Source organism: Octopus bimaculoides, chromosome 20 (assembly GCF_001194135.2).
Source record: "Octopus bimaculoides isolate UCB-OBI-ISO-001 chromosome 20, ASM119413v2, whole genome shotgun sequence".
Taxonomy (NCBI): domain Eukaryota; kingdom Metazoa; phylum Mollusca; class Cephalopoda; order Octopoda; family Octopodidae; genus Octopus; species Octopus bimaculoides.
In genome coordinates, this window is record NC_069000.1 from 17,238,672 (window position 1) to 17,246,562 (window position 7,891).

At 38.5% G+C, this 7,891-nt stretch overlaps 1 protein-coding gene and 1 non-coding gene across 4 annotated transcripts in view; both read left to right on the top strand.

The window, feature by feature from the left end:
* Positions 1-33: 33 nt before the first annotated feature.
* Positions 34-135, top strand: LOC128250383 (U6 spliceosomal RNA). The gene has a single exon (XR_008266412.1). It is a non-coding gene; the product is annotated as a U6 spliceosomal RNA (small nuclear RNA).
* Positions 136-7,518: 7,383 nt separating this feature from the next.
* Positions 7,519-7,891, top strand: part of LOC106879802 (copine-3) — a 23,757-nt gene continuing 23,384 nt past the window's right edge. For 2 of the 3 annotated variants that reach the window (XM_014929506.2, XM_014929510.2), the window contains exon 1: positions 7,551-7,651. The gene's annotated coding sequence lies outside the window, so the exon portion shown is untranslated. Of the gene's footprint in view, positions 7,652-7,891 lie in introns of all 3 variants that reach the window. The other variant, XM_014929509.2, reaches the window with a different exon arrangement.

The window sequence follows — 7,891 nt, forward strand, 5'->3', positions numbered from 1 at the left end:
ACATATATATATATATATATACATATATATACATATATATATATATATGATACAGATACTAAAATGATACAGAGAAGATTAGCATGGCCCCTGCGCAATGATAACATGCAAATTCGTGAAGCGTTCCATATTTTTTATAGGTGCAGGAGTGGCCCTGTGGTAAGAAGCTTGCTTCCTAACCACATGGTTCCAGGTTCAGTCCCACTGCGTGGCACCTTTGACAAGTGTCTCCTACTATAGCCTTGTGCGGACCAAAGCTTTGTGAGTAGACGAAAACTGAAAGAAGCCCATCGTGTATTTGTGTGCGTGTGTGTGTGTATCTGTGTCTGTGTTTGTTCCTCCACCATCGGTTGACAACCGATGTTGGTGTGTTTACGTCCCCGTAACTTAGCGGTTCGGTAAAGGAGTCCGATAGAATAAGTACTAAGCTTACAAAGAATAGGTCCTGAGGTCGAATTGTTCGACTAAAAGCGGTACTCCAGCTTTGCTGCGGTCAAATGCCTGAAACAGGAGCTAGCTTAAAAGCCGCACTATCGTGCGGCTTTTAAACTAGTACATACATACATACATACATACATACATACATACATACATACATACATACATACATACATACATACATACAATACCAGGCACTGGCTCTCATGACTTCTAATTCTAAATTGATTTGAAGTGTTATCATGTACATATTTTGTCGTAGTATAAAAGATGGACAACAGCAAATATTCTGCTCAATACCACAGATTTGCTAGTCAATTGTTTAACCTTAACCAGTTGAGCATGTCTCTTGGTGGTTGACCATATGTGCATCTCTGATCACGAGCAGAAGTAGTGGGGGGGGCATCATAGCTATGTATTGAGAGGAATTCTCTGGGATTTGAATAATTCACCTTTGGAAACATGGGTGTTTCGTTGGACATCCTTCAACAAACCTTATTCGAAGACCTCTTGAGCAGGATGAGCTACTCGACCTGAAGAAAATTCTAACTGGGCCCCACCTGCAAGGTCATATGTTGTTTAACTTGATATGAGATAACCATGTCGCGCACATATGGTTGTGATGCATGTGCCTGGCGTACCCTCACTTTGATGACATGCACTGCTCTCTCTCTCTCTCTCTCTCTCTCTCTCTCTCTCTCTCTCTCTCTCTCTCTCTCTCTCTCTCTCTCTCGTACTTACATACGTACATACATACATGCATACATACATCTGAGTTTCTAAAATTTGTATTTAGTCACTAACGAGCGAACGCAACGTTATAATAGACATATGTATGTATGTATATATATGTAAGTGTACGTGTGTTTCTTTGTGATGAACAGCAGAAAAGCCACCTACCCCTTCTCTCCTTAAAGCTACGTATTCCTCACAGCCACCTTTCTTTCCCTTCCTCGGCGTTTTAAAATTTATTTATGAGCATGTGTGTGTATGTGCGTATGTATCTATGTATTTACGAAAGTAAGTATGCAGCTTCGCGTGCAAATGACAGCTGTATTAACGTTAACGTCCCACTGCCACTCTATATTTGTCGCTTACAAAACGTTGCCCTCCCCTTCACTGATATCAATCACATTCACTATGCCACCACAGCTATAAACTTAGCAAGTACTACCGACCCGTAATCCTAAATCTAGAAACCAACACTGATTCTACTTTAGCTAAATCATTAGTTTCCCGATGAGTCTTCGTAATTCTAGAAACAACACATATAATAAACATGAAAATTATATACTCCATTTAAGAAAAGAAAACATTTTGTAAGTAAGAAGCCGATCATATATATATTTGCATTTGCGCCAAGTTTAACTGTTCTGAATCAAAATGGAATGGTATAGGGCGGGAGATTTTACCAACTGCTGCTCTTACTATTATATGAACGATTTTGCCATTAATAATACTGTATTATTTCTTATTTGCTTCTATCTAGAAATCGAAGGAAATGACTATTATTCCCTTCTAAATTTGCTTTTGTGGCCTGAATATCAATGTTTTGAAATTGACCTATTTCCCATTATATTTCAGACAGATTAAGCGCTGAGTCACCGAAGCAGAATTTTCTAGAACTTTCTAGAAGTTTCAAGAACTTTGAAGAACTTTCTAAAAGTTTCAAGAATTTCTAGAACGTTCTGGCAACACAGATGGTAATACAAATACAGAAATCATAATCTCAACAATTCAGTTTATTTCTAACTGTCAAAGTGGAAACAAGTTTGAAGCAAGCAAAGTTGGAAGGAAATATTAGCCTCCTTTCGGACATTCTAGGGGAAGGTAAATATGAAATAACAGTTGCTACCTAAGGACAAAAATCGTGTTACGCGGTGTAATATGTACAGTCATCAAGTCATCGTAGACATTTTCGTTTCTTTGGAAATCATATTTTCCAGTAGGGTCTTTGGATTTGTTTCAGTTATGTAGATGCAATATCAACACATGACTTAGGATAGAGAAGAGTGTACCCTAAATTAAGTCCCTTCGTTTCTTACAGCTCAGTAATATATACAGTTCTCAAAATTCGACCTATTTTCACTTCGTCATTTACAATATTTGCATATATTGCATATATATAAAGTCATAAATGTATAGAATTTTTTATTACATTATTATATCAACGGTTTCGTTGATTTTTGAGCGTCAATAATTGGCTTCATTATTTCTGTGCAGGAAAATTGTAATTCATACCTCGTTACAAGTTTTGTCACTCACTCTAATACTTGTTACATTAACACTGTACTTCTGTTTCTCCTTCCTTTCTCTCTCTCTCTCTCTCTCTCTCTCTCTCTCTCTCTCTCTCTCTCTCTCTCTCTCTCTCTCTCTCTCTCTCTCTCTCTCTCTCTCTCTCTTACACGCACACACTTTGTCTCTCCCCCCCTCTCTCTCTCTCTCTCTCTCTCTTACACACACATGCACACATTTTGTCTCTCTTTGCCTCTCTCTCTTTCTCTCTCTCTCTCCCTCCCTCTCTTCCATCTCTACTGAATATACATATGTACATGCATTATGTATGTAGGCATGTAATTTCAGATCAGTATCTCTCTACAAGTCTGTAACTCATGCTGTTATTAACTATAAATGGCCAACAAATAAAAAAAATATTAAAAAAAAAAAATCACACAGATTGTCTTTATATGCGACAAGAAATACTTCTCTTAAATGTTTGCGGGTGTTGTTCAGCTATTTCTTCATGCAATCAAGAAGCATATTTTCATTCACCATCCCAATTACGGTTCATCTAATAACCAGCTCTCAAAACTATACGGCCAAATAACACCCGCAACAATAGCATGAAGTGTAGAAAGAGAGAAAAGGGTCTGAGACCCCTTCCTCTCTCTCTCTCTCTCTCTCTCCCTCTTTGACTGTTGGTTTTGCTTGTGTAGTTTATTTCAACCAATTTTCCACCTTTCCTTCCTCTATCCCTCATCAAACCGGAACGCCTAAGAAAATCATTTCAGCTGGTGCGTATATTTACGGTCCATTTCTCTCTGTGTTGAAATCCCACTAAGGATAGCTTTGTTATTCGTCTTTCCTTTCGACACCGGCAATCCTTCGATATTGATAAACGACATCATTCACCTATGCAACCTTCCTACATGACATAGATTATAGAGGCTAGAGTGAAATAGAGGGTGGATGATTTCGTCTCTTCATACCAACACTCTCTAGACACATATCAACAGAATGTCCCGACACCTATAAAACGAAGTTTACATGTTGGCACTCCGTCACTTACGACGTCGAGGTGTTCCAGTTGATCCGTTCAACGGAACAGCCTGCTCGTGAAATTAACGTGCAAGTGGCTGAGCACTCCACAGACACGTGTACCCTTAACGTAGTTCTCGGGGATATTGAGCGTGACACAGCGTGTGACAAGGCTGACCCTTTGAATTACAGGCACAACAGAAACAGGAAGTAAAAGTGAGAGAAAGTTGTGGTGGAAGAGTACAGCAGGGTTCGCCACCATCCCCTGCTGGAGCCACGTGGAGCATTAGGAGTTTTCGCTTAATAAACACTCTGGGAATCGAAACCGCGATTCTATGACCGCGAGTCCGCTGCCCTAACCACTGGGCCATTGCACCTCTAAATAAAACAACGTAACAATGAAGTATTAGACTCGATTTAATCGACTACACCTTTCATCACTCCCACCGCCATCCCCAGCTTTGTGGCATTGCGCTATTGCTGCCGATATTCCGGTTTCAGCGTTCGATATTTCTTCATCCATGTCCATTTTTCAATTAAACACGTTCAGCCTAAAGCAACATCTACCAAACTACTGATAACCACTATTTCATAATTAAGAAGCGAGAGGGAGTGGGTGGGGGGGGGGCGATTAGTACAATTACGACCACCAGAACTATCAGTAGCATTCCAACACAGCCACACTTGACATATTATCTGATCTCCTAGCTTAGGTAAGTCACATAGAAGAATTTTTTTTTTTTTTCATAACATAATAAATCCACTGATTGGATCAAAACCGCATAAGTCAAACCTTGTTAACTCCACACGCTTTCCTCTTTTTACTCACTTTATATTCCAAACTACAGCTATTGTGTGTGTGTGTGTGTGTGTAAATATATATATATATATATTTATATATGTATATGTGTGTATGTGTGTGTATGTATGTATGTATGTATGTATGTATGCAAGTATGTATGTATGTGTGTGGAGGCCCGCTAGTATATACATACATACATACATACATACATACATACATACATACATACGTACGTGTGTGTGTATGTGTCATTATTCAGTTTCATTTCAAGATTTCTTGCCAATAGAGAAAGAGCCGGTTTCTGTCTGTCTATCTATTTTTCTGTCTGTCTATCTGTCTATATGTATGTATGTATGTATGTTATCAATCAGTTTCATTTCTGTATTTCTTGTCAATAGAGAAAGAGCCGGTTTCTAACCTAGATCCAAGGCTCCTTCATTGGAATTTCAACAACATCAACAGAGTATTTTTGTTTGTTTCTACGTATGTATGTATGTATGTATGTATGCTTTTCAAAACTCTGAGGAGGGGATTTACATAAAATATCGAACAGGGAATGTTTTTAATCTAGCCAGACCGAAATTCAAAACGGAGGGTTTTACTTCACTCATTAGGGAACTTTTGTATGCTGATGATTGTGATCTTGTCAGTCATTCTGAAACAGGTCTGCAATCTCTTGTATCTGCATTTGAATCAGCTTGTGATGATTTTGGCTTGACCATCAACTTGAAAAAAAACAGTTGTGATGCATCAACCTGCGTGTGGTGCTGTTTGTAACCCACTAAAGTTTTTGTTAAGAGTGCAAGTTACTTCAGGTTGTCGATTCGTTTCACTTACCTTGAAATCTCTATACAAAATGATGGAAATCTTGATACAGAAATACCGCTGTGACTTCAAAGGGCAGCAAAAGCATTTGGTTGCTTGGAGTCACACGTTTCGTGCCAGAGACATATAAATAAGAATACAAAGCTGGCTCTTTACATATCATTTGTCTTACCATCTCTGTTGTATTCTTATGAAACATGGCCTTGTTATGAAAGGCATTTTAAATTGTTAGGACAAATCCACCAAAAATGCCTTCATCGCATTTTAAACATTAAATGGAGTTCTTTTACTCCAAACACAGATCTCCTTGCATCTTCAGGCATCACTTCAATTAAAGCTATGATTCTGAGGAACGAAATGAGATGGTGTGGCCATATTGTTCGTATGGCGGATGAACACATGCCGAAACAACTGCTTTATGGTGAGCTTACAGAGGGGAAAAGCTATCAGCGTAAACCTTAAAAAAAGGTTAAAGGACAGCATAAGAACTACTATGAAATCATTTGGAATGGATCCAGAAGACATAGAAACCCTTGCTTCGGATCGAGTTGGATGGCGAACAAAAGTGTGGAGTGGAGTGAAAGTAGTTGAAGAGGCCAGGATAACGCATGTAAAACTCAAAAGAGATCTAAGGAAGAATGTCGCGATCGAGAAGGTGAATGACAATAACGTTTTGCTGGGCTCAAATCGCATTTGCGAACCCATGGAAAACGAACCTCCTCCAACTATTCTGCCTATATGTCTGTGCACACCTTTGAATTCAGTGTATGCCGGAAGGTTTGCAAATCTTACGGAGGCCTCAAAAGACATTTTAAGATCCTCAAAGATCAGAACTTATCTGCAGCCCTTGGTGATCCAAATCGGATGTGCAATCTATGGTGGGTGTCTTTTCAGAACGTTGTCTGGTTTAATAAGCCACATCAGATGATATGGTGGTGCTAAGGTGTAGGTACAGAAGGTGGTCAAACTCTGCATAAGGAGTAGACAGCCACCATGTATGTATGATATAGATCATAAATGTCTTATATTCTGTTTTGAATTAATTTATGTCGCTTAGCAATTGCAGATAAAGTTGAACGATTGTCGTGCTGATAACGGCTTTTGAGCCAATAATACGTGTCCACTGCTATCCTCTAGCCTCCAGACAACCTCCTTTTCCTTGACGGTATGTCAGCTTTGAAGAATCCATGAATCTTGAGATTATCTCCCTTTTTTAAATGGGGCTGATCTTGTCATTTTGTAATTATTATATTTCCTCTTGGTTTGGAGATAATTTTAATAAATCAAAAGTTTATGTTGTATGGTATTTGATCTACTTGTATTTTTCTATAACATCCAATATATTGCCAAATTGCTTCAAGCTGAAAATGAAAATTTACATTCAACGATCATCAAATATGGTTGAATGGAGAACTATGGCTTGGATTCTTTGCTATGAGACACCTGAAACGTAACATTTGGTTCATGGGGCTAAAAGTTGCTGCGAAGATCCGAAACGTAATTCCACGATGAAAGAACTAAGTCCAAAGTGAAAATGTACAAGACTGAGGCAGTGGGCCATCAGAGTTATGTCCCTTGGATGAATTGCCGCAGTCCATGACCTGCAAGCGAGGATTCAAGTAGTAAAAGTTCCACTCCACCGCCACCAGTATTATACATCTGATTGTAAGGGCGTGACAATCTAAAGGGAAAATGTACAGAAGTAGAATGACAGGGTGGTGAAGAAGTTATTTTTAAACCGGATCGGTTGCGTATATGCATATGTATAAATTTGTATATATAAATGTTGGAAGTATGTGTAAGAGTAATACTAACTCCTCGCTTAAGATGAGAGGAACGCTGGTGACTAGAATAGTTAGATCAAAAGTCAATTCGTACCATAGACAATCGCGAACGGCTTGATTTGAATCGACAATGCATGTTTGTGTGTGTGGGTGAGAGAGATAGATAGAGAGAGACCACTGCTTGACAACCGATGTTGGTGTGACTACGTGCCCGTAACTTAGCGGTACAGTCATAATATTCGATAGAATAGATACCAGGCTTCTAAAAAAAATAAGTACAGTAGTTGATTCATTAGACTAAAAATTCTTCAAGGCAGTGGTCTCACCGTGGTCACAATCTAATGACTGAAACAAATAAAAGATAAAAAAAAAAAAACATTTGCATACACGCACTTGACTCGCATACAGACACACAAAGACGCATATTCATGAGTACCAGTTTAGAAAACAATCACGTGATAGTCACGCCTAAATTAGAATAGAGTAGTTTCCCTTGTTTTGAATTCAATATTCATCTACAATTGTTTTCATATACGAAGATCTAGTGAGTTCTGAGATTTTTGTCTCCTATTACGTACATAACGTATTCTTCGCTCAACTTTTTCTTCTCTTCGACCAATACATTCTATCACTGCTCTTTCCTCTTCTTGTTTATTTTCTTTTTGCTTTGTTTTTGCCGTTTCTCGCAGTATTAGAAATTACTGTTAAACTTAAGGTGTGTGTGTGTGTGTGCGCGCGCGCGTGCATATATATATATATATATATATATATATATGTGTGTGTG